The sequence below is a fragment of the Ctenocephalides felis genome, unplaced genomic scaffold, assembly GCF_003426905.1.
Source record: "Ctenocephalides felis isolate EL2017-DRISC unplaced genomic scaffold, ASM342690v1 CF-g0.4_SCAFFOLD_01886, whole genome shotgun sequence".
Taxonomy (NCBI): Eukaryota; Metazoa; Arthropoda; class Insecta; order Siphonaptera; family Pulicidae; genus Ctenocephalides; species Ctenocephalides felis.
The window spans coordinates 15,296,979-15,322,247 of record NW_020538040.1 but is presented as its reverse complement, the minus strand read 5'-3'; the positions used below and the strand labels follow the sequence as shown (position 1 = coordinate 15,322,247).

Genomic DNA, 25,269 nt, shown 5'->3' with positions numbered 1-25,269 from the left:
TAAATTTATCATAACTCAAAAGATTACGGTCTTTGTTTTAAGTTTTGCATCATTCTTCTATTTTACATTAGTATACTCTCCAAGCTTATACCATCACTTAAATTATTTTAGTAAGTATATAATGAAATTATCGATTTTTATTTTACCTTAGAGAAAGAGCTTAATTGATTTTATTTTACCGATTTTACATTCGAGAGCAAAGTGTAGCAAATGACAGGAAACGAAACTGCAAACAAAAAAGCGCTACACGTCGACATCGACAACAAAATGGAAACACTAAAAGGATTTTAGACAAATAACAATGCAATGTTAGTGAAATAAATTGCACTAAAAGAATAAATACAAGAAAATTAAGCCAGAACAGAGAACCATGGAACAACATACTTGAAAAGGACCTCAACAATTCGTAAAAGGAAACAAGAAGTGCTTTCAAAGTATCTTGAATCAGATTCGTTTGTAATTAGTCACTAAATAATTATTTCTTGGGTTTCAGAATTACCGCAAAGTAATTAAAATTAATAATACAACAAAGCACTTTACCACAACCGAGAAATTGCAGAACAATTACATTAATTTCTTTGTTTTAGTTGTTAGTTCCATCACAGTTGTAATAAATAATTTTTTTATTATTGTGCTATTCTATCGATATCAAACAGTACTAATTTTAATATAGCACGCGAAAATACCATCGTCAACATAAAATACGATCATAAGCCAATAATATTATAAATGAAAAAACGTTGTCCCGAGGAAAAAACTAAACTTAAACCGATTAAAGAAAACTGAAGACGTAGAGAAAAAGTAAATGCACTAGAACCATGCATAAAATACAGGGAGTTAAAAATAGAGATGTAAAAAAGTAAAAATTTAGGAAACAAAAGTATACCAAAAGAAAGATTTCACGAAACAAAGATAGTCTCTATACATACAAACGTTTCCTTAGAAAATACTTACAAATTCAACACGAGTAAATTAGAGCGCGCTAAACAAACTGAACTACACTAAATAAGCTAAACAAGTAATTTGAAACATTTCGAGCATCCTTATATACGTATTTATATGCGTTACACATTTTTAACTAAAACGTTGTAATTAGATACATTTTGTTTTTCTTATTAATAATAATTATATACATGTAAAAAAATTTAGGAGCCACGTGTGTGAATAAACCAATTGGTTTATTGAAGGATCTTAAGATCCTTCGAAGTAAAGTATCATAAATTTTTGCACTAATAATACCTGAAGATTATTTTTATTACAGATTCTACTAACATGATTTTATTGACAGCAATCATAACTATATTATACATTTAATGAACTGTTTGGAACGCTCATTATTTTGTTTTTAAGTAAGGGCAATATTAGAAGTCAACCCACCAATTGCAACTGAGATATAGTTTATATAAATTTTTGAACATTATTAGAAAGTAGACACATGATTGCTTTTTCAATTGAGACGTTGCATATATGCCCACAAAAGGCCTGCCATGTATTTAGGATCTATAACCTCAAGTGGTAGTTTCATACCATGCTGTCTGATATCAAGCTGACCAATGTTGGAATTGAAACTGGCACTAGTTTGTGCTAGCTCACGTCCTTAACCGTTGACATTACTATAGTAACAAGAATGAGAGTAATAACACCAAGATTCGAGTACAAATATATCACAAACCAGTTGTAAGTGGCATTTTGGCTTGAGGCAAGATGCATAAACTTCCCCATATGTGTAAAAATCGTTTTAATCAATAGTACTTTTGTATTTACATGATGCCAGTATATCTGTTTACCTGTCCACCTCTCTACATTTTTACCGCCTATCTGTTTACCCCTCTCCCTGTTTACCTGTCTACCACTCTATCTGTGTACAATGTAGACTGATAGACGGGATAAGTAGAGAAGTATACAGATAGACGAGTAAACATGCAGAAAAATAGAGAAAAAAGGAGACAGTAAGCAGGTTGGCAGTAATAACTTGTTGACATATAGATAAATAGGTAGCTAGACAGGTAGACAGTTAGACAGGTAAACAGGTAATCACGTGAAAAAGTAGAAAGAGAGACAGAGTAGACTCTTCACGTCTACTTTTCTTCATTTCTACTTTTCTACCTGTTTACTTGTCTAACTGTATACTTGTGTACCTATCTACCAATAATTCTATTTGAATTTAAAATAATAATTTTCATTTATAAAGATCATATGTGAGCAACAGATATTAATTTTTGCTTTTTTTCTGCGTGTCAATAACCACTGGACCTGCCTTCGAAACGACGTAACAAATTCTTAATTCATTCAACACGAGTAACTTATTAACTTCCCGTAGGGTAAGTTATAGTAATCGCAAAAAAATCGAAAATGAAAATTTTTATATATCTTTACGTTTCAAAGGTTTCTGAACATTTTGGCATACCTTAGAAAAAATGGATGTATGTGTGTGTGTGTGTGTGTGTATGTATGTATGTGTGTGTATGTACGTGCGGATACAAATTTTCGTCGACGATTTCGGGAACACGGATCAACCGATTTGAATAATTCAAAAAACATTCGATTCGTATTGATAAGGAGACGTGCTGATTAGTTTTTGGCGAAGGCAGGTCTAGCCGTTCCGAAGATACGGGGCAAAAAGTGCCGAAAACGGTAACTCAGTTTTTAAGAGAACGGAGCGTCCGATTTGAATACTTCAAAAAACGTTTCACTTGTATTAACAAGATGAAGAATCGATAAAATTTTCATGAAGGTAGGTCTAGCGGTTTCGGAGATATGGAGGAAAAAGTAAAAAAATGAGCCATTTGGCGGTCAAAAATGATCATTAGACATATGCACATCAAATTATCAGATATTTTATAGAGATTTTAACAATAAGTATACATTTTGTTAACATTCCTATGGGTTCCGTACCAATGCTTATGCGTTAGACAGCGACGCGGCACTTACGCGCTTTATATTTTGTCCCTATGCAGTTAAAACAGTACGATTGCTTTGAAAAAAGTTCAGATCTTCCACAATATGTCAAAATAAAGAAAAATTTTTTTTTCAAAAAAAAACAAAAAAAAAATTAAAAAAATTTTTTTTTTTAAAAAAAATTTTTTTTTCAAAAAAAAGTAATTTTTTGGCCAATTTATAGTTTCTCAAAAATCTTATTTTTTCAAAGTAATTTTTTTTTCAAAAATGTTAATCGTTTTTAAAAAAATAATAATTTTTGGTACGGGAAGTTCCAGCAATTTGCCTTAAGGCACGATGCCTTAATTGCCTTAAGACAGAATTCCACTTACAGCTAGTTTTTTGAATCACTCAAATTGAATGCTCTTTCGAAAGTCGTTTTACCTCATATTCCCGAAACGATTGTACCTGTCTCTTAGCACGACTCCCCATCAACAGAAATCGAATGTAATTTGAATAATTCAAATCTATTGATCCGTGCACCCGAAATCGTGGACAAAAATTTGTATCCACAGAAAACATACACACATACATACATTTTAATAAAAAAAAAAACATTAATTTTTTGTGAATAATATAAAATACCCTACGATAAGTTAATAAATTATTAGTTTTAATTATTGCTCATGGTTTCATGACTATATATTACAACTATTATGCAGTAAATATGAACCATTTTAAAATCAAATAAAATTCTTGGAAAAAAAGTAACAGTTATTTGATACATCTTGATTTATATTAATATCTATCCAAAAGCCTCATGATAACGAACATCTGATAGTATCAATATTACCAATATGATTTATTACCGAATTATATTAGTGGTTTACGGGATAATCAATTACATTCCACTAATTAAACCACGTGATCGCCACCAGTATGGTTTCAGATTAGAATATTGCCCATGAAATCGTTAATTTCCCGTAGGGCAAGTTATAGTAATCGTCAAAAAATCGAAAATGATAATTTTTATATATGTTTACGTTGCAGAGGTTTCTAAACATTTTGGCATACCTTAGAAAAAATTAATGTGTGTGTGTATGTCTATATATGTGCGGATATAGACAATATTTGGTCCGTACCAAGATTGTTAACCTCCAAAGTTTACTTATACGGTTTAAATAAATTTCAAAATTTTCAGGAAGTCTTTATCAAATTTTTAAAAGATTTACAAACTTTCATACTTCAAATATAAATTATAATCCAGTTTAAAAATGTATAATTTATATGCGTTATTCTAAGAAATATATCCTCATCTCATTGGACATCTCTAGTTAATGTAAACATTCTTAAGTATTTTGAGCCATAATATCGTCGCCGTATATTATATGAACGATAAAATACATTTACAATATTTACAATTACAATTACAATTTATATTACATTTACAATTTAACTTACCGTAATAAATCGAAAATGAAAATTTTTGCATATCTTCACGTTTTGAATGATTCAAAAAACATTCGATTCCTATTGATGAGAAGACGTGGTGAATAGTTTTTGGTGGAGATAGGTCCAGTCGTTTCGAAGATACAAGGCAAAAAGTACCAAAAACGATTATTCAGTTATGAGCGAACGGAGTACCCGATTTGAATGATTCAAACACAGTTTACTTGACGAAATGTAAAATTGATGACATTTTTTGTAAGACAGGTCTAGCGGTTTCGGAGATACAAAAATGATCATTAGACATAAGCACAACAAATTATCAGATATTTGATAAATTTTTCAAAAATGAGTACTAATTTTTTTGAGTTCCGCACCAAGATTAATTTTTTTAGTTAAAATTTTTAACGTTTTCTTACATGGTTCGAGCAAATTTCAAAATTTTCGGATATGTTTTTTTTACAATTTTCAAAAATATACAAAGTTTTATACTTCAAATATAAATTTTGAATTTACAATTCAGTTTGAAAATGTATATATTTCAAATGCATTACTCTAATCGTAAAAAATATATCCTCAGATGCATTCATTCGGCATCTCTTACTTATGTAAACTTTCTCAAGTGTTTTGAACGACAAGATCGTCACTGTATATTTTATGAACGATAAAATATATGTGTGATTATAACTATTTGTTTGAAAGTGTTTAGAATAATTGTTATTAATCATTGATCAATATTTAATGATTACTGATTTTTTCCCTCGAATATTGAATTCTGGTATAGAAATTTCCAGCAATTTGTCTTAAGGCACGACGCCATGCAGCACTAGTTATAATTATCTATTTGAACATATTTAAAAAAAATGTTATTAATCATTGATCATTATTCAATGATTACTGATTTTTTCTTCTAATATTTAATTCTGGTACTGAAAGTACCAGCAATTCACCTCAAGGCACGATGCCATACACCACTAGTATATAATAATTAAACTCAGAAATCCAATAACCTAAAACAATATCATAATCTGTAAGTTGACGAGCAATTACATAAAGTTTTTTTATATCTAAGTCGTTCCTCCCTTCGGCAATAAAATATTTCCGAAAAGGCTCATTTGCCGGTTACAAAGAGGCGCGTTCGCCGCCGCAGCGCCTGTGCCTGTGTGTACTTTATGGGTTTAAGGAGAGAACAGAAGAGGCGTCGGGCTTAAAGTGTCGAACGCTTTAAAGCGCAATTAAGTCGGCGAATGGCTCGCATTAATTCTGTAGCTTCGCGCCGAACAACTCGCTTACCATGGGGGGTTATCTCTGAACAAATACGCTTTACCGTGTTTTGACATTGGGTACTGCCAAGCTTAGATTATAGATGGCTTACATTCGCTCAATTACAACAACGCTCGTTCGCGCATTTGACAGCCGTCGTACGAATGTGCCAATAACCTATATGTTGTTGCTAAATATTTCTGTTCTAGTGAATATTTAATAAATAAATTTAGTATGGTCACGTGCCAAGTTGTTTCAACTAATGAATATTGAATTGCACGTCTTAAGTGATGGCCAGGTATGTATGATGAGTTATATTTATTTATATAATGAAAATGTATAATAATAATACACGATGAAAATGTCAGAAGTCAAACACTTTTCAATCAATTCAAGAAAGCATCCTAAAGTTCATGTTCTCCGGAGCCTAAATATGCCGGATTTGTACTATATGAATGTATTTTAATAATAATTATTTTAGAACTTGGTATATCAATGTCAATTCATAAAAATGATGTAGAGGCAGTGGCAGATTGTCGAAGGAGAGTAATCTTACTTCAGGTAACTAAATACAAGTTGCTTATATATTTTATTTTGAATAATGTAGTTGTATCTTTAAATCAAGTATCTGTCTTTCTTGTAATAATTTATATAATAATATGCTTCTTGTTTAGGCTTCTTTGAGCTGTATTAAAGTGTGTGGATTAGACAAATCTCCTTTACGGGAATCATGAAAGAGTTTTCCTCTCACACAGTCACGACTAGGAGAGCATTCTGATGTAGAATCAGGCGATAATTCTGATAGAGGGTAAACAAAACAATCTAATAAAAAAACACGACAGTGTGCAAATCCAGAGAAAGGGCCAAGTAATTTTAATTCTAAATACCATTTGCAAAGAAAATAAGTAAAGACATAATTCTTGCTTTGAAACTGTACAAAAAGTCTGCAAAGGTATCAAGTGCATACATTTTTATTCTGTTTATTGAAAACACCTGGCTTTATAGTTTTTTTTATCTTTTATGGAAGTTTTAATGTTAATGGATTCATCATGATCATAAAATGAGTAAATGTGATTTTTAAAAATCACTCATACACAGAAACTATTTAAAGATTTCGTCAAATGTAACTTTATTAATGATTGATTAGATAGCAAAGTAACTAAATGGAGAGATAATAAAGAAGAACATCTCGTAAATGAATTTTAATCCTAGGAATTTAGTTTTATCTCTATTTAGTTTCGAGGTTTATTTTGTTTGGGAAGTATTTGTTCTTTTTTAGAAATTTGCTGTTCTTTTTATTCTTTAAAATTTTTGCATTACTTGCCATTCCTTCTAAATTTGTAATTCCATCGTCAATACTCCTGCGCTTTTCACTTCTTAGTTTTTAAGTTTTTAATATATTATTATTAGTCATTAAGTAATTAATATTAATATCGTTACTTTTCTTTAGTTTGTAGTACTTTAAAAATATGTTTGTAATATACTTTAATTAATAGTAGTCAGTTATTTCTGTTTAGTTTATATTTCTTCCAAAATATGTCTGTGATATATTTGAAAATATATTTTGTATTTCGTATGTTTTGTTCTTATTTCAAATATTAAATTTTTTTTAGATTTTTTGGCTGTAATGATTATATGTACAAATGTAGAAGTAATACCAGGGGTTAATTTACAAAATGAACATGTGCTGCCATCAATAATCTTAGCTCCGCACTTCAATCGATGAAACGTCAAATCGCCCGACATAGCTATCTATTTATACTTGTTTATCTATGTCGCTTACTATACACATTCGTATATTGTACAATGAACTGGCTAATGTGAGAGTTGGATGGTTGTTATTCATATGAAACAGATCGTCAACTGTAATAATTTATCTTGCACCATGTCTTTGTCTTAGTATCTACAATTGCTCCTAGCGTAAGCAGCGGTCAACCGGCAATTAGTAGCCGTGCGATGTATGGTAACTAATTTTAAGTTAATATTTATTTATCTATTATATTTCCAATAACATCATAATCATTATTTGTAGTAAGTTTCTGTATGTATCAGAGATAAGACTCTAAAGAAAGACGACAAATCTAATCAAAATCTACCTCGATAGTTTGAAGATGTGATGCTGGTAAAGAAAAGTGAAGCTAAAAAAAACCTACAAGGTACTAAATGTAGAAGTAGTGGAGACTAGGTACGGTTGTGCTAGGGTACAGTAGTGACAGTCATCACAGCAACTAAACCACACTGTTTTTGAGATAAAGGTCCAAAGGAAAAAAGATGAAGTATGATTATTCGAACAAGTAAGTTTCCATTATTGCATTGAGTCAGCGCCCTATGATTTGTAGACCGAATTGCTTTTAAAATGTCAAAAAAAAGTATTTTCGTTTGATTTCTTTTAATAATAATTGTTACTTGTATACAAATAAATACTTTTGTTTGTTATTTTGATATACCAGCAATTAGTTTTTGCGTAGATAATTTAGCTCGTTCATAACGATTATTTGTCTGTCTCCACATGTGTACGATCCAGACAAATTTTGTGTTTTTTTTTTTTAGGTAGAAATGTTGAACATGTAAAGATAAATCTGACTGAACTAAAACAAAATACGAAAAAAGGGAAAGAGAAATGGAAAAGCAATACAAGAAAAGAAAGATTCTGTCTGGTTTTTAGAAACTCATATTCTGAAAGTAAGGGTGGCGTAAAATGTATCAAGTTGCCAAGAAATATGCAGTTTCTGGTACCCCGAAAATGATGATGGTCACCATTAAAATAATAATGATACTAACTAGTTCTCAGTTTATTGATACATAGTTGTAATACTTTGACTGATCAGTAAACTTTAAGTATTAGTTAACATTTTTGACTAATTTTAAAAATGAATTTTATAACACTAGTCGTGATGGTGACTATAATTAATTATAAAAAAGATATGATAGCATAGTTTATTTCTTGTTAACTGTGTATAAAAAATTATATTGTGTTATATATTGTTATATTATAATCATAAGCTTTGTTTAAATAATTATACGGAAAATAAAAGTTGAGAATCTGGACATGAAAACGTTGAAGCATAAGTTTTAGAAGTACAAAGTAATATATAAAGAAGAGAGGAAAAAGAAGAAAACTACATATGTTTTTTTTTTCACATCACAAAACTGCCTTTAGACAAAGTATCAATAATAGTAATAATCATCATATAACCACTATGAAACGATATATGGATTTGGATGATTTATATATCATAACTATTAGCTGTGATGGCGATAGTTATTGGAACACCATTAAGACATTCTCATAACTCTCTTATAAATAATATATATCTGCTTCATTATGACTAACTCAATGAATCATATTGGTGATATGAATGTCAAATATTTATTGCGATAATGCATTTATATAAGAATGTACATATAACCTATCACTTTCACACCAGATTCATTTTACGTTTTCAGAGATTGCTATTTAAATATTTAATCACAAATATAGTGCTATTACTGTTCACACTCAAACATTAGTATGAAATCTATAACCATTATAAAATTGAATAACTATTATATTTAAAAATGTTAAAAGTTGATACTAATAATAGAAATGCTTCGTCAAATTTCAAACAATGAAAAAACAAAATCATTGAAAATGCTTTGAAAATTCTTCAACATTAATGCATTAATGCATGTAGATATTCTTCTTTTATATAAAAAGATAAGAAAAAAAATAGTAGTGAACTGAAAATATTGATTTCATTAAAATGACTATTGTTGTACATTTATTGCAAAAAAGTGGAAGCAAAATTAAAACTAAGATTAACCGTTTTGAACATGTGTATCAAAGATAATGAAATATTTTCAAACTTTAAATATTCATTGTCAATCGATTTTGATATTATTCGCAATATTACATATTCAACTTTCTAGCATAAATTTTTATGTGAGAAAAACTTATATTTTATATAAAATGGCATCGTGCATCAAGGCAAATGCTGGAACTTCCCGTGCCATAATTAAACATACGAGGAATGAAAATAATCCTCAAAAAATAAATAAAGTTTTGAATAATTTCAAATAGAGTATTTATTACATACTGTAAACTTATAAGTGCTTTTTAAATTGGGCGACGAGCTTTTTTCATGAACAACTTATGTGTACGTTTACAGGAGTCCTTTTTATTTTAATTTGATTTTTTTGATAATTTAGAAATTTGTTCAAATTTGGAAATGTTGAAAAATATCCGATTTTTTTTTTTGAATATATCAAAATAATATGAAACAATATAAAAATGATAAAAAAATTCGAAAATTTAAACTTTTTGAGTCTTTGAATTTTTTTAAAAAATTTCGTTTTTTTTAAAAAATTTTCAAAATTATTAAATTATCTGTAAATGCATTTTTTGCACACCGTTTACTCAAGCAAAATGTTTTTTGAATTTATCTAATCGGATGATCCGTTCTCTCAAAAACTGCATAACTGTTTTTACAGCCTTTGCGCTTCATACCTCCGAAACGGCAAAATTGCCTTTTGCTAAAACGCCTCGCAATCGAGTACAAAACAAATGATTTTTCAATTTTAGAAATCGGTTATTCCATACTGTCAAAATTTCGAGGACATTTGTTTGAACCATATAAATAAACTTCAAAATTAAAAATCTTGGTACGGAAATAAAAAAAAAATACACAATGTGTAAACAATATTGAAATCTCTATAAAATATCTGATAATTTGATGTACATATGTCCAATAAACATTTTTGACCGCCAAATGACACTTTTTAACTTAATTTATTAAGAGTCCATAACCGCTGGACCTTCCTTCCCAAAAAATTTACCAGTTACTTAAATTTTAAATTGTTCAAAACACAAAAAATAATTTTTTAAATATGCATATTATCTAAAAAATATTTGTGTGAATGAATTTATTTATAACAAAAATAATAAAAATAATCTTTTACTTACATGATTACCTTTATCAATTTACTACAGTACTCGATGTGACAAAAAACTACAACAATAAGTTAATTACAAAACAAACATATACATAGTTTCTATAACGTACATTTATACCCATAAAGTATTTTTTCCGTGTAAACTTTAATAAAAATCAATTTCTAATCCTTTCAATCGTTTCAGTCCTCGCACTATGATCCGCTAATAGTCCGGGTACGCCTCACCATGCCCCACGCCCGCGGAGCGCACTGAGCTTTTCACTGAATTTACATTTCGTAGCCAACCGACACGCCAGTGGGCAGATGTTTGTTTACCCGAACGAAAACGGCGGCGCGGAAAAATGACAAAATGTCTATATACTCGGGAATTAACTGTCGGCACGCAGAAATAATCGACATAAACCAGAGAATTATTTTAAAAATTGTAAGGAGGACAAGTGATGTTTTAGTCGATTTGATTTCGGTGATATAGGTCCACAGAATGAAATAAGTTGTCTGTATTGTTACATGTTATGTATTGTTACATTGGATGTACGGCATATGTTTTCCAATGTAGTTTTTACCGATAAACACGAATCAATTCGTGCCAAACAAATTCGGATGCCAAACTTTGAAAAAATGATATTTTTGAGAAATTTTGAATTTTTTGAAAAAAAAAATAGATTTTTTTATATTTTTAAGTATTTTGATTTCTTTTGGAAATTTTGAACATTTTTCAAGTAAAACTTCTTTAGGCGCGACTAGGACGTAAATCCGTGCAAATACAACGGAAGTGCGTTACGGCAGATAAGATAAGATAAGAGTCGAGTGCCAACTATTCGCTGTCGATGATATCGTTTCTATTCAGGTCGATTGTGATTAGTCGTCGCGTATGTGAATAGAGATCTGTTGTATGCGTCCGATATCAACATGGAAATCGGAATAGATAAATATACATTTTAAAGTTACATCGTAGTACAAATCTTGATTTAATGAAAAATGCCTAAATCAGAAGAATATTTTACCCTGTCCCCCGTAAATAATTATAATGAAAATAATAAAACAAATGCAGCATTTGCGCCGTGTATGAAACATAAATTTATAGAAATAATTTCTATATTATTCGTAGTTTCTATAAATCTTTGAAGTTATTTAAATGGAAAATATTCTTTAAGCAAGACAAATATTGCAGCTGCTTAAAGAATGAGATTGCATCGCCAACGAAAAAGTAAAAAAAGTACAAGTAGTCAATGAATGTATGTTAATTTTAATTACATGAAGTTATTCAAACACAATTATTACATGATGAGTGAAATTGTGAGGCAATGGCAGAAAAAGATGTTTGCAAATTTTGCATTTAATTGAAACCCAATAGACATTCAAGGTGAAAAAAGCCAGGAAACGAAAGAACTTCTAAGATTTTGATTATTATGCAGACGAATTACTAGATCAGAGAATTGTTTTTTTTTTTAATATTTTTTTAATCAGTCATTTCATTCCCAATTTTGACTTTAGATTCAGGGTTAAATACTCAATTAGAAAATATATGCCACACACCCAATACAGACATTTTTTTTATTTCGTGGATCTGTGTAATTATTTTCTTATTATTGTCTATGTAGTTTGAGCATTTGATCTTTTGTACAACTATTTTTTCGAAGTAAAACATCTTTAGGCGCGACTAGGAAGTAACTCAGAAAAATTCTAACGGAAATGCGTTACGCCAAATAGTGATTCGTCATTGGCCAACGATGTTGTCATTCGAAACGAAGTAATGCGATTGGTCCTACGTAACGATCTGAATTTCGAAATGTCAAATGTCAGTCCACCCAACTATATCATTTAGGGTTATGTCGTCGAAATCTAAATTCAATGAAAATCAAAAGTGTAATACAATGTCCCTTGTTAATAACAAATCAAACATTCAAATATGTCGTGGTGTTTAAGAAACGTAAGTTTTATATTTTATTATTCATAGTTGCTATATTATATCTTTGAAGTGATTTCAATCGAAAATATTCAATCAAAATATAGGCATAACAGATTTCAACGTAGTATTTATAGCTACAGATATGTATATATGTTGTCATTAAGCTGATCAAAATAATATATAATAAAATAAAATGAAATTGTAAAATTAACTTATAAAATGTACATACATTTGCATATACATTTCATAAGTTAATTTTATAATTTTATTAGTACATTAATCATGTCTAATGTACGTGTATACAAAGTCAAAAAAAATTAGTATAAAAAAAGCTGACAAAAAAGAATATGTACGTCAGCAATTCCTCAAAAATTAAGTTACTAGATACAGAAGGGTTATTATAACAACTATTGTAGCCGTTAAGTGATGATTTACAGTTCATGCTTATCTTGGAAATGTAGTACATATAAAATGTGATGATAACGATGACTAGAAATTGAACCATAATTAATATAAAAAAACCAAAATGAATGTCTATTTCTTTACTATATGCTCGAGCACTTTGATTTCTCAAATCTCAAAGTAATATATTTGACGAGATAGTATATGAAAACATTAAAACTTCTTATAAATCGTAATTAAAAAGCACATGCAGCCCTAAATTTCACCCTATTTCGTAATAGTCATTTTAGTAATCGAATAATTTTTCACCCCGCTTTCAGTCAGTGAATGTTTTCTACTACATTTGAATTCTGATTTTCTCAAACTTATAGAATAGCTTAAAGATAAAATTATGAAAATTATTATATTACTTATTATTATTATATTAAATCATACCATCACAGGTATTTGTATAAGAATAAAAAATAAAATTTCAGTTAACAAAGCCGGTAAGATTTCTTTCTGAAGATTTTCAAGGGCGAGAAAAATCGTTTTTCTCAAAGCTGTTATACTCGATGAAACATGAATATCCGTCCTTAAGTGGATTTGCGCCTTTACTTGTATTGCGGACGAAAAGAGAAAATATGTACACGCAATATGTACGTACGCGCAATTCTATAAGAAGATTTCATGCATGGGAAACTGGGGTAGAACACACACATATAATATATAGATATAATTGATAGAAAGTTTAAATAACAAGCCGGATTTATTGAAACCGGAATGTTATTTACGACAATTACAGTGGTATCAGCAAATGTATTACGATCTATTTCTTGCAAAAACTATACTTTTCCATTTTTTAATAGATATTACAAGTAATTTTGTCAAAAATTTAATAAATTTATTCATTGATTATTACTCTGAAATTTAGAATTCTGTCTGAATTTTAAACTTAATTTTCAAAGATAAGAATCAAATAATATCCCAAAACTATTATGTATAAAAACAGAACAAGTTTATATACGGCCTCTAAGTAATTTCTTTCTGCAGATTTCTTTTAGAAACTCAAAAATCGAACAATTTTTCATGGAATTTAGTAACTTTGTTCTGTAATATATTGCCCATTTTAATTGATAACTTTGTTGGTATATATATGGACAATACAGAGGATGTCCCAGAACTAAACGTCAAGCCAAAACGGGGTGATAGTATTTACCTTAACTATCCTAAAAAAATTAGAAAAAAAATATTTCACGTCATTTAGAAATTACGAGCCTATACTATGAGTGCAACGTGGAGCTTTGGTGAAATTATGACCATTCGTCTATTATTGTGGTTAATTTTTATCAATTTTGTTCATTTAAACTTTGGAACCGTAACCGTGAATAACATTTCTAGGACCACAGAAAATAATAATAGCACAATTGCCCAAAGTTTGCAAGAATTAGGACCTTTTGTTGAACTAAAAATTTAGAAATTTTAAAATTGGTCGGCTTTGAGAGGTCCTCCTTTTAAAACAAATGTACTAAAGTTTTAGCAAGTTTTATCAAAAGTTGGAAAATTTAATCAGGATTGTAAAATGATAAAATAATTGATAATTTTATTATTGGAAAGATGACAATAAAAATGACAAATTACAATTTATTAAGTTTGGTTAAATTATTAAAAGTAGAAAATATAATAATGAATAGAAAACTCGTTATAAATAAAATGCAAGACTGTGAAGAAAATAATGATTTTAACAAGAAAATAATTTTGATAAGTATTGTATAAGAATTTTGGACAATAAATGCGTTTAAAATAATTGTTCAAATTTGAAACAAATTAAATTAAGATGTGTATTGACATTTATAAGAAATTATTAATATGATCAAGAGATTGAATATAAAATACACAAAGTAAATACAAAATAGTAAAATAGTCCTCCTAGGAGTCTATTGAATATTGCCCTACAAATTTTATTTTTTGAAACATCACCTTTACAACATTTTCATTAGAAATGATTTATTAAGCCTTAGCCATATATAAAAACAAGATATTGACTCTTTTTTGTCCTTTGGACTTGGTGTTATTTTATCATTAGTCATAATTATAATTTTTTTTATCATTTAATAAGCAAGAAGCTAAGAAAATCTCACTCGAGTTCTAGAAATCTGTATCCTAAGTATATATTTCATGTCTACTGATAAGTGAGAATACTTTCTAGATTTTTGTACCATCATCATCAATTTAAAAAAATAAAACATTGAATGTGACTTTTAGATATTTTTTTTATAATTTATGAAAATGCTTTAATGTCTCAAGTACCTGCATAGATAAACAAATCAATCAAGAATATCTCAAATTTCTCTACACAACATCTTTCTGAAACCAAGTATTATACCGAACCGAAGCATTAATATTATTTTTCAATTGATTACTTGTACTAATTGAGATCCACCCTATTCAGAAAATACATAATTTCTTTCTTTTAATTTTATTTCATAAGTGAGTTATACTCAGAACTCACAAAACTTGCAAATAATATAAAGTTCTCAATCTGTCTTTTCATACCCCGGTCTCCACTATATTCCCACACTCGTACCTCATCCCGAAGGGGCTGTATCCCAATAAATCCAATTTCTCGTCACGCCTCGTACAATAATTTAGGCAATCTGAAGTCTTTTTATTGTGCTTACCTGCAAGAGATACATATTTTATTATTCAACATAGAAAAAATTCTCACTAGAAATATATACTTTATAAAAAATACAGTCAATTTCTCAATTAGTGATAAATAAATTAGTATTTTAATTTTAAATGATTAATGTGTGGTTTGTTAGAGTATCACGAATCATAGACCCTTCGTGGAAATAATTGTATAAATATGTATTTTTGTTATTGCTGGCAATAATTTTAATTTAACCAATTTATATAGTGATAAATATAAAAATATTATTACATACACAGAACTACAAAATATAATACACCACAGCTAAACTATGATATATAATCCGAAGGAAGAAAGATAATGTATGTTTGTTCAAACAAGTTTCCATCATTTCATTGAGTCAGCGTTCAATTTTAACACGATTAGTATAATCTTTTGTACTATTTAAATTATACTATAACCTTATGTATTATTACTATGTCAAAGTTTTCCAGTAATTCTCAAAATGTTTTAAAAAACTTCCTTAGTCAAGCAATTATGCTTTTTTATATTTTACGTATAGTGCAGCAGAATAACTAGTAGTATTTTCTTCTACTCTATAAATTATAAATTTAGGTTTCTCTGATCCATTACTTTCACTTATTGTTCAAATCTATCGTTCAAACTATTTAGTCATAATATTCTACAATTTATATTTTCATAGATAGGTTTTACTTGCTACTAATTCTTATAAACTTCATTTCTCTCATTTATTATTAATAACATTTTAAATTGTTCGATCAATAAATGGGGACCTACAATAGTTGAGATTATTTGAAAAAAATATTCAATTACAATAAATATAAATATTTTTTCCCAATTTTAGTAATTTTTTCCTTACAATCAGCTAAATTAAATTTCGTACTTTTAAACAGCAAAATAATCTGAACTATAGAATAACCCTTTTTATCCTATATTTTCACATACCTACATGTGAGTCATAATCAATCCTTACTAAATATTTTTGTTATACGAAGACATGTCATAAGTTAGCATTTAAAATAATTATATATCTACAGTCTATTACTAACTTCAAAAAATTGGAGTATCAACTAACTATTACCAAGTTTTTTTTTTAAATTTTATATACATTTATTACTAACATTTATACATATAGAAGTTTTACATATGACGATATTTATTTTAAGATGCTTCGTTAGTTTTCAAGTCTTTTTCTAATTTCAATAAATTCAAATATTCCCAACAATAATAAATCGAGACATTTCCTCAAATGGCAACAACAACTCATCCAAGTTCCGCAGAGTGTGCAAAAAGTCGTCTTTCAAAACAAGTTTCGTGACAAATGGTCGCCAAGAAGCTTAACTTCACACTTTTAGGAAAATAAATGTACAAACATTTGTCTTCTGTATCAGCCAGAATTGGCTTAATAATAATAAAAAACATGGGTCGTTTTTTACACGAAATAAATTTGATATTTTGCAAGAACGAGTTCAGAATGATATCACATGAGCGAGGTAATTGGAATTTTCAAATTTAAGGCTTAGTTCATTGATAGCAAAATTTCTTGTTTGAACAGCAACCAGAACTTAAAAGTACAGTAAGCTGTAATACTAATTTGACTTATTACAGCATAGATTTTATTAGATGGATTCAAATTGGTTGATACGTGTTCCCGAAATCGTCGACGAAAATTTGTATCCGCACACACTCACACACACTCACATAAATCCATTTTTTCTAAGGTATGCCAAAATGTTCAGAAGGTTTTGAAACGTGAAGATATAAAAAAAAATTCATTGTCGAGTTTTTTGCGATTACTGTAACTTACCCTAAGGAAGTTAATAATACCATGTTTGGTATTTGGTGGTGATAAGCAACTATACAAGAGTGAACCAATTTGTTCCTATGTTCTTGTTCTAGTAGAGTTCTAAAATTTATTCTGTCATGTTATACGTCGAGGTTTGTAACGTTTATTTTAGCATTTCCGAATTGCAAGGAAGCATATCTAAATTATATTGTATTATCAAGAGAAGTTCTTGTTTGCGTTCTTGTCCGGAATCCGATGGACATTTATCGTTGTTAATGTTCGCTGATGTGTGCGACTAGATATAGAGATTGCTCAGTCAGCCAATATATAAATCATAAACAAGGAGCCGGGGAAAAATACACATTTTTGGGAAATTGTTAAATATAACAATATCTTCTTCTTTTTAATGTCATTTAAAACTATTCGATATCCAATAAAAGTATGTGGATTTTAAATATTAATTAATACATTGATAAAAGATACAATTAAAAAGTTATCATAATATATGTAGAATAATGCGGGACAGGAAAAAAGTCGACCACCGACATCTCAAAAACAAGTGAAGTTTAAACTGTTTTAACAACAATATTTGAAAGTAAAGGGAAAATGATGTGTGACCAGCTACCACCTTGATTCTTACCACGTAGCTATCAGAGGATATATGGCAATGTTTGAAAATCCATAACAAAAGTATTTTATTTCGTTGTTAGTTTTTTTTCGTTATGAGCACTGTTGTTTAGTTTACGAGTCCTTAATATAATTTTTAAGTATATACGTTATTTAATTGTTGTGTAAGATGTATTGTTGAGTTTAAGTTAAATTCAACAGATTTTTTTCATAAAATCTCTATAAAATAACATTTACATGCGGATGGGTTAAAAAGGAATAACTGAACCTTTATCCTGGCAAATGTGTAAACGGTAGAAAATAGTGAATAAAAAAGTAAATTAAGTTAAAAAAAGCAATCTTACAATAGATGAATTTAATAGTTATTTCAACTCTGCTGATAAATATTTCTGACAAAATACAAAATCATGGATATATACAGTGTTATCCCTGCAAAAAACGTACCCATAAAATTTATATTTTGCAGTGCTTGAATAATGTAGCTATTATTTTTTAAAATCCTTTCAAAATTAAAAATAAGATATTCGACTAATTTGCCCCATGTCTGCCCTATTTTACCCCGCTTATGGTGTAAAAAGGCCTTAAAAAACAGAAAAATAAAAACATTTCTACAATGATGAATTAGCTGGGAGTTTAACTGAATATAGTCAAATAGTTGTTTGTTTGAAATGTGTTATTTGTTATGATGTTTGTTATGAGGTTTGGTTTTTACAATATAATTGCTCAAAGTCAAATTGGACCTTTGTGCCCTGCCCTACTCTATATAAATATAAAAGTAAAAAAATAGACAAAAAATGTTTTCAACAACAGTCACATTTTAGCATTCTATAAGATGTTGTGATGATTATTGTATGTGATGATTGTTTTTGCTACATGCTAATAGAAGGTAACCCAATGGTTGTCCTATTCTAGTTTTCATGCATTTTATGTACCACCTAATATAAAGTATAATATTTTATTTAGGAGGATATCTCTATTCAAGTTGTGAAAATTTTTTAAAAATTTAGCAATAATTCCCGAAAAAACTATTTTCACTTTGCAACATTTTTTGGATCTATATTTTCAAGTGGAAGTGGATATCACTTCTACTCGATATCAAGTTACTATTACTTAAATAATAAAATATATGTTACACAGTTATATTGAGAATTATGATTAAAAATTAAAAAAAAAATAGATATAACTCATTGTCAAATATTCATTACATAGTGATACTTATAAAAAATTGATGTGTGTATGGATACAATTTTTCGTCCACGTTTTCGGGCGCACGGATCAACCGATTCAAATGGTTTAAAACACATTCGATTTCTATTGATAGGGAGATGTGCTGATTAGTTTCTAGCAGAGGCAGGTCCAGTCGTTTCGGAGGTAAGAAGCAAAGATTGTAGAAAATAGAAATCGAGTTTTTGAGAGAACGGAGCATCCGATTTGAATGATCCAAAAAACATTCAATTCGTAATGATGGGGAGAAGTAGTGATTTTTGGCAAACGCAGGTCCAGCCGTTCCCGAGATATAAAGCAAAATATGCAAGAAATTGCAGTTTTTTGTAGAGAACAAAGCATCCGATTTAAATGATTCAAAAAACTTTTTGCTTGTGTTGACGAAAAAATTGCTTTTGGGGAAAAAATGTTTCGAGAATTTAAAGAATTTGTATATCAAAAATAATTCGAATTTTAATTTTAATATACTCTAAATAAATATTTTTAACTTTGCAATTCAGCTTATATAATTTATATAAATATTAGACAATGTTACACTATTTTTGATAATCAATTTTGAAAACATTTAATATTCCTCGAACATTTCGTTACGGTACGGGAAGTTCCAGCAATTTGCCTTAATGCACGATGTCGCTACTAGTTATTATTATAAGTTAACATGATTTAATTTAAACTAAAAAGCGTACATACACTACTGTAATTCAGTATACCATCAACTACTGTAATTCAGTGACGATACAATTTGTGCAAAGGATTTTCCTTTTAATCGAGTCAGTCGTCCAGCTTTCTCTCTAAGCATAAGGATCTGCTGGTCTTAAGACAACAAGCAATTCCACTACAATATATCCGTGGTACATATAACCCGTTGTTTGCTCAATATGCTGTATACATAATAATATGGATAATAGAAAAAGCTCAGGCAAAACACACGTGCCGAACGATACATCATTCGGGCTTTCCTACACAGGGATAAAAGCTCATAGCCGAAGTCTAGGCGGCGTGCAGTCTATATCCCCAGCGTCTGCATCCGAAATTTATTAGGAAAAAGACTGCATATTTAAATTGAATTTGGACAAAAACTGGTTTTTGGTTTAAGGAAGAGATATATGTGGTTTAAATTGCCGATATAAAAATGTACATAAAATTTCACTATTTTCAATTGCTCTTTTTTTGTTCATTGTGCTTGGGAATAGTAAAGCAACTATATGCATCCACATTTTATAAAGACTCGATTATTAGAATAAGAGTGGTCCCTTAACTATGTCAAACTTTAAAAATCAACTTAAATCAATATATGCAATAACTAGTATCCTTTCGTATTGAAAGGATTTTATAACAAAACTAGTGGTGTATGGCATCGTGCCTTAAAGCAAATTGCTGCAAATTCCCGTATCGTAATAGAATGTTCGAGGAATATCAAATGTTTTCAAATAGATTAATATAAATACTGTAACATTTTCTAATACTTAAAAGAATTATATAAAATGAATTACAAACTTAAAATTGTTTATTCGAAGTATGTAAGTGAGCTTTAGAACTTTAGCCAGAATTAAAATCAAAATCTGAATTATTTTCGATATACAAACAAAAATTTAGAGAAAAAACAAATTGACATTTTTTTTTTCAAAAGCAACTTGTGTCAACACAAGCAGAAAGTTTTTCGAATCATTCAAATCGGATGCTTAGTTCTCTCAAAAACTGCAATTTTGTGCATATTTAGCTCCGTATCTCCGAAATGGATGTACCTGCTTTTGCTAAAAACTAATTACCACTTTTCCTAATCATTACAAATTGAATGTTTTTTGGATCAGTCAAATCGGATACTTCGTTCTCTCAAAAACTCGCACTCTTTGCGCCGTATCTCCGTAACGGTTAGACCTGCCTTTGCCAAATACTAATCAGCACATCTCCCTATCAATATGAATCGAATGTTCTTTTTAACCATCCAAATTGGTTGATGAAAAAATGCGGACACACACATCTATTTTTATGAGGTATGCCAAAATGTTCAGAAACCTTCAAAACGTAAAAATTTGCAAAAATTTTCATTTTCGATTTTCGGCCGATAACTATAACTTACTGTACGGAAAGTTGTAGAAAAAATATCAAGAAATTTTTGGCAAAATTTGGTCCAGCCGTTTCCGAGATACCAAGCAAAGAGTGCAGAAAATAGAAATCAAGTTTTTGAGAGTACCGATTCAAAAATCATCAAATTTGTATTGATGGGAAGAAGCGATGATTAGTTTTTGGTAAAGACAGGCCCAGCCGTTTCGGAGATACTGAGCTAAATGTGCAAAAAATGGCAGTTTTTGAAAAGAACCTAATTTGCAGTATTCAAAAAACGTTTTGTTTGTATTGACGAAATGATTATTAAAAATCATTAATTTTCAAAAAAAAAAAAAAATATCAAAAATGAATCGGATTTTAATTTTAATTTTAGCTAAATTTCCAAAGCTCACTTATATACTTGAGATAAATAATTCAAACTTTGTAATTCAGTTTATATAATTTTTATAAATATGAGATAAGGTCCTTCATTCTAACTCCGCTTAAGTTTAGTTTTTTGTCATCGCCCAATTTATAAGCTCTTCTATTTTGTCTATAAAATATGAATAATGAAAATTGCAGTATTTATAATAATATATTTGAAAATATTTAATATTTTTAGAAAATTTCTTTATGGAAGAGAAAGTTACAGCAATTTGCCTGAAGACACAATGACATACACCACTAGTTCACTATATAGCTTAATTACAAAAAATCGTGTTTGACTTAAATCAATTTAAATTATCAAGGTTTTACTTTTCAGTACGAACTACAGACTGCTTAACTACGAATGTCAAAATGTATATTAGATTCCACTAATTTTAAATGATTCTATTTAATTTACTCTTTTTCGTATCGTGTCAAATTCGTAATTGAATTTTCACTGCTCTCGAATTGCTCTGACATTTTCTGTTTGCAATATAATTATACATATTATGTACTATTTTGCCTCTAGTATCATTTGAGATATATTTTATTTATTCGAGGCATATTTTGTAGATGTGCATCCAGAGCGGGATTATCCAGAACCTTGTCCACACCAGACAGTGCGCTTAACCGTTACGCGATGGAACCCCCACGAAAAGATTACAAGACATACAATTGCTTTAATACATTTAATATTTATTTATTACTTGAGTTTAATTTCATCATAATTTTAATTTATTATGTGTATCAATATCATGATAAAATGTTTTACAATATCAAATATCTGATAGCAATATCAAATTGATAGTTCATTCGTTGTGAGAATTACTACTCTTTTTTCTCGAAGATTACTGTTTCGATTTCCTTCGATGTTTACGAGATCAATTTTTCAGTGAAGTTTGAGGAAATAAATAAATCTATATCATAAATCTTATTTTCTTTCTATAAGAGAATAAAAGTAATCGCATTACATACTCGATGGCAGAATCGCGCCGCGCTATTTATAAATCATATATATGATTCTATAAAAAATGATCATTGGAAAAGATTCGAACTGGTAATTCTTAGGAGAAGGCAATTTATGGAATAATAAAAAATATGTTGCTGCGTTTATGGCGGGGAAAAGTTGTGAAGCTTTCTCTAAGATCAGATTCGAAAATAAAAAATTTTCTTTTCGTTTCAAGACCTCCTGAGCATTTTGGTTTGCCATAGAAAAAAATTGATGCTTGTGTGTATGTGTTTTGTATGGATGAAATATTTCGTCTACAATATGACTGGTAGACAGGTGGACAGGTAGACAGGTAAATAAATGAAGGTTTTAGTTAATTACAAAGAGTCGTCTTGTATGAATATACTTATCTAGAACAATTTTTGCCACAGGCTAAAGATATGCAATTTTACTGTTGCTTCTTGTAAATTATAAATATTTATCATAAATATTCCCTAACTAGTTATAAAATAACTCGGTTTTCATATTAATGATTATTTACTTATTAAGTGTACCTACTACAATTTATATGGTATTATTGCATTGTCAGAAAATTAGAATAGAATCAAATATCTAGTCAAGTGTCATTGAAATTGCAATATCACCTGATATTGATCAATAATATAGAGTGAAATATATAGAGCCCCATTTGGAAACCACAATCGAAAGCATGTAATAAAATTGAGTAACATGGACAGCTACACTTCACTAAAACTTAAATTGAAACTAAAATTACACTGAACAAATAATACTAGACGGAATATACACAATAATATATTATAAATGGTGATTAGTTTCTGGCAGAGGCAAGGTCCAGCCGTTTTTGAGATACCGAGCTAAATGTGCAAAAAACGACAGTTTTTGAGAGAACTAAGCATCCGATTTGAATGATTAAAATAACTTTCTGCTTGTTTTGACAAAATATTTACTTTTGGGAAAAAAATATTTAAATTTTTCTTTCACATTTTTTTTCGTTTTTTGTATATCGAAAATAATCCAGATTTTAATTTTAACTCTGGCTAAAGTTCTAAAGCTCACTTACATACTTTAAATAAGTAATTTTAACTTTGTAATTCAGTTTATATAGTTCTAATAAATATTAGACAATGTTACAGTATTTATAATAATCTATTTGAAAACATTTATTATTCCTCGAACATTTCGTCACGGTACGGGAAGTTCCAACAATTTGCCTAAAGGCACGATGCCATACACAACTAGTTATCATTATTCATTTAGTTCATTCGTTTTTGGCAAATATCTATTATAATAATAATTATTATTATTATTAATAAATATATCAAATAACTAAATAAACATTTAATTAAATAATTAAATTTCCAATTGAATTCCGCCTTGTCCTCTGTTGGAAGTAGATAAATTAGTTTTGCGACAAACGTGTAACAAGAAATATCTTTGAAAGTAAGTACTCGTTACGAGAGGAACGGTATTTTAATTAAATATAAAGAATATCGTTTATAAAACGTATTGTTTTACAGAGAGAACAAATAAAAATTAAATCAAACCAATTATTTTCTCGTAGTTTTGTTTTAAAATAAATATACCTTTGCTAGTGGAATCTATTGAAATTTCTTTTACTATCATTACATTTCTCAGTTTCTTATTAAAAATGATTGCATAATCTTTGACATTTTATAAAAGCTACATTATACCAACTTTGATAGCTAATAATTAAGACAATTGCGATGTAACAAAAATATGTAGTAAAATTCAAATAGTTTAAATTAATAATTGATATAATTTATTTATATTGAATCAAAAATAGACTGGAAAATAACTCAAAATCGACATCAATGAATCGAAATATAAGTGAATTTTATATTTAAAATAGGCCACTCAAAAAAGATATTTTGTAGACTTTATACTAAAATAGTAAGTTCAGAGTAAATTTCTAAATTTTACTATAAATAAACTTAATACTTTTTCACTATCAAAAATATAATTTATTGCAAAATGCTAAAAACAATTTTACGTGGATGAAATTCTCCTTTCAATTTTTCTTAAACTATAATTGAATTATTTAATTTTAATCGCAAAAAAAAAACAAAAATTAACATTTTTACATATCTTTACGCTTCAAAGTCTTCTGAACATTTTAATATATCTCAGAAAAAATTAATGTATTCGAGTGTGTGTGTGTATGTATGAATGTATGTGCGGATAAAATTTTCGTCGACGATTTCGAGAGTACGGATCAACCGACTTGAATGATTCAGAAAACATTAGATTTCTATTGATGGGAAGAATTTTAGTCGACGATTTCAAGACCACGGATCAACCGATTTGAATGATTCAAAAAACATTCGATTTGTTTTGATGGGAAGACGTGCTAATTAGTTTTTGCAAAGGCAGGTCCAGCAGTTTCAAAGGTACGAGGCAAAAAGTTAGAAAAATGCAATTCAGTTTTTGAAAAAACGGAGCATTCGATTTAAATGGATCAAAAAACATTGTACTTGTATTGACAGAATGAAATTTTAGTACATTTTTGGGAAGACAGTGGTTCCTAAATTGCAATAAAGCAACCGAAGTAATTGCATATATATTATCGGTATAAAGTGAGAAAAAAAAATTATGTAAATAAATTATAATGAAGATATTTTGTATTTAAATTTAGTATGACTAGTTAACTTAGTATAAATCATAAAAAATTAAGAAAAACTACATCCTGG

The 25,269-nt window shown here is 28.8% G+C and overlaps 1 protein-coding gene and 2 long non-coding RNA genes across 4 annotated transcripts in view; 2 read left to right on the top strand and 1 right to left on the bottom strand.

The window, feature by feature from the left end:
- Positions 1 to 25,269, bottom strand: part of LOC113377681 — a gene marked incomplete at its 3' end in the record, with an annotated part of 318,390 nt that overhangs the window by 228,156 nt on the left and 64,965 nt on the right.
- Positions 5,655 to 6,481, top strand: LOC113377682. Its single transcript, XR_003367110.1, has 3 exons — positions 5,655 to 5,884; positions 5,955 to 6,147; positions 6,261 to 6,481. It is a non-coding gene; the product is annotated as an uncharacterized LOC113377682 (long non-coding RNA).
- LOC113377683 lies at positions 7,466 to 8,217 on the top strand. 2 transcript variants are annotated; one of them, XR_003367112.1, is made up of 3 exons: positions 7,466 to 7,544; positions 7,619 to 7,880; positions 8,137 to 8,217. It is a non-coding gene; the product is annotated as an uncharacterized LOC113377683 (long non-coding RNA). The 2 variants fall into 2 exon arrangements; XR_003367111.1 differs by having other exon boundaries at positions 7,492 to 7,549.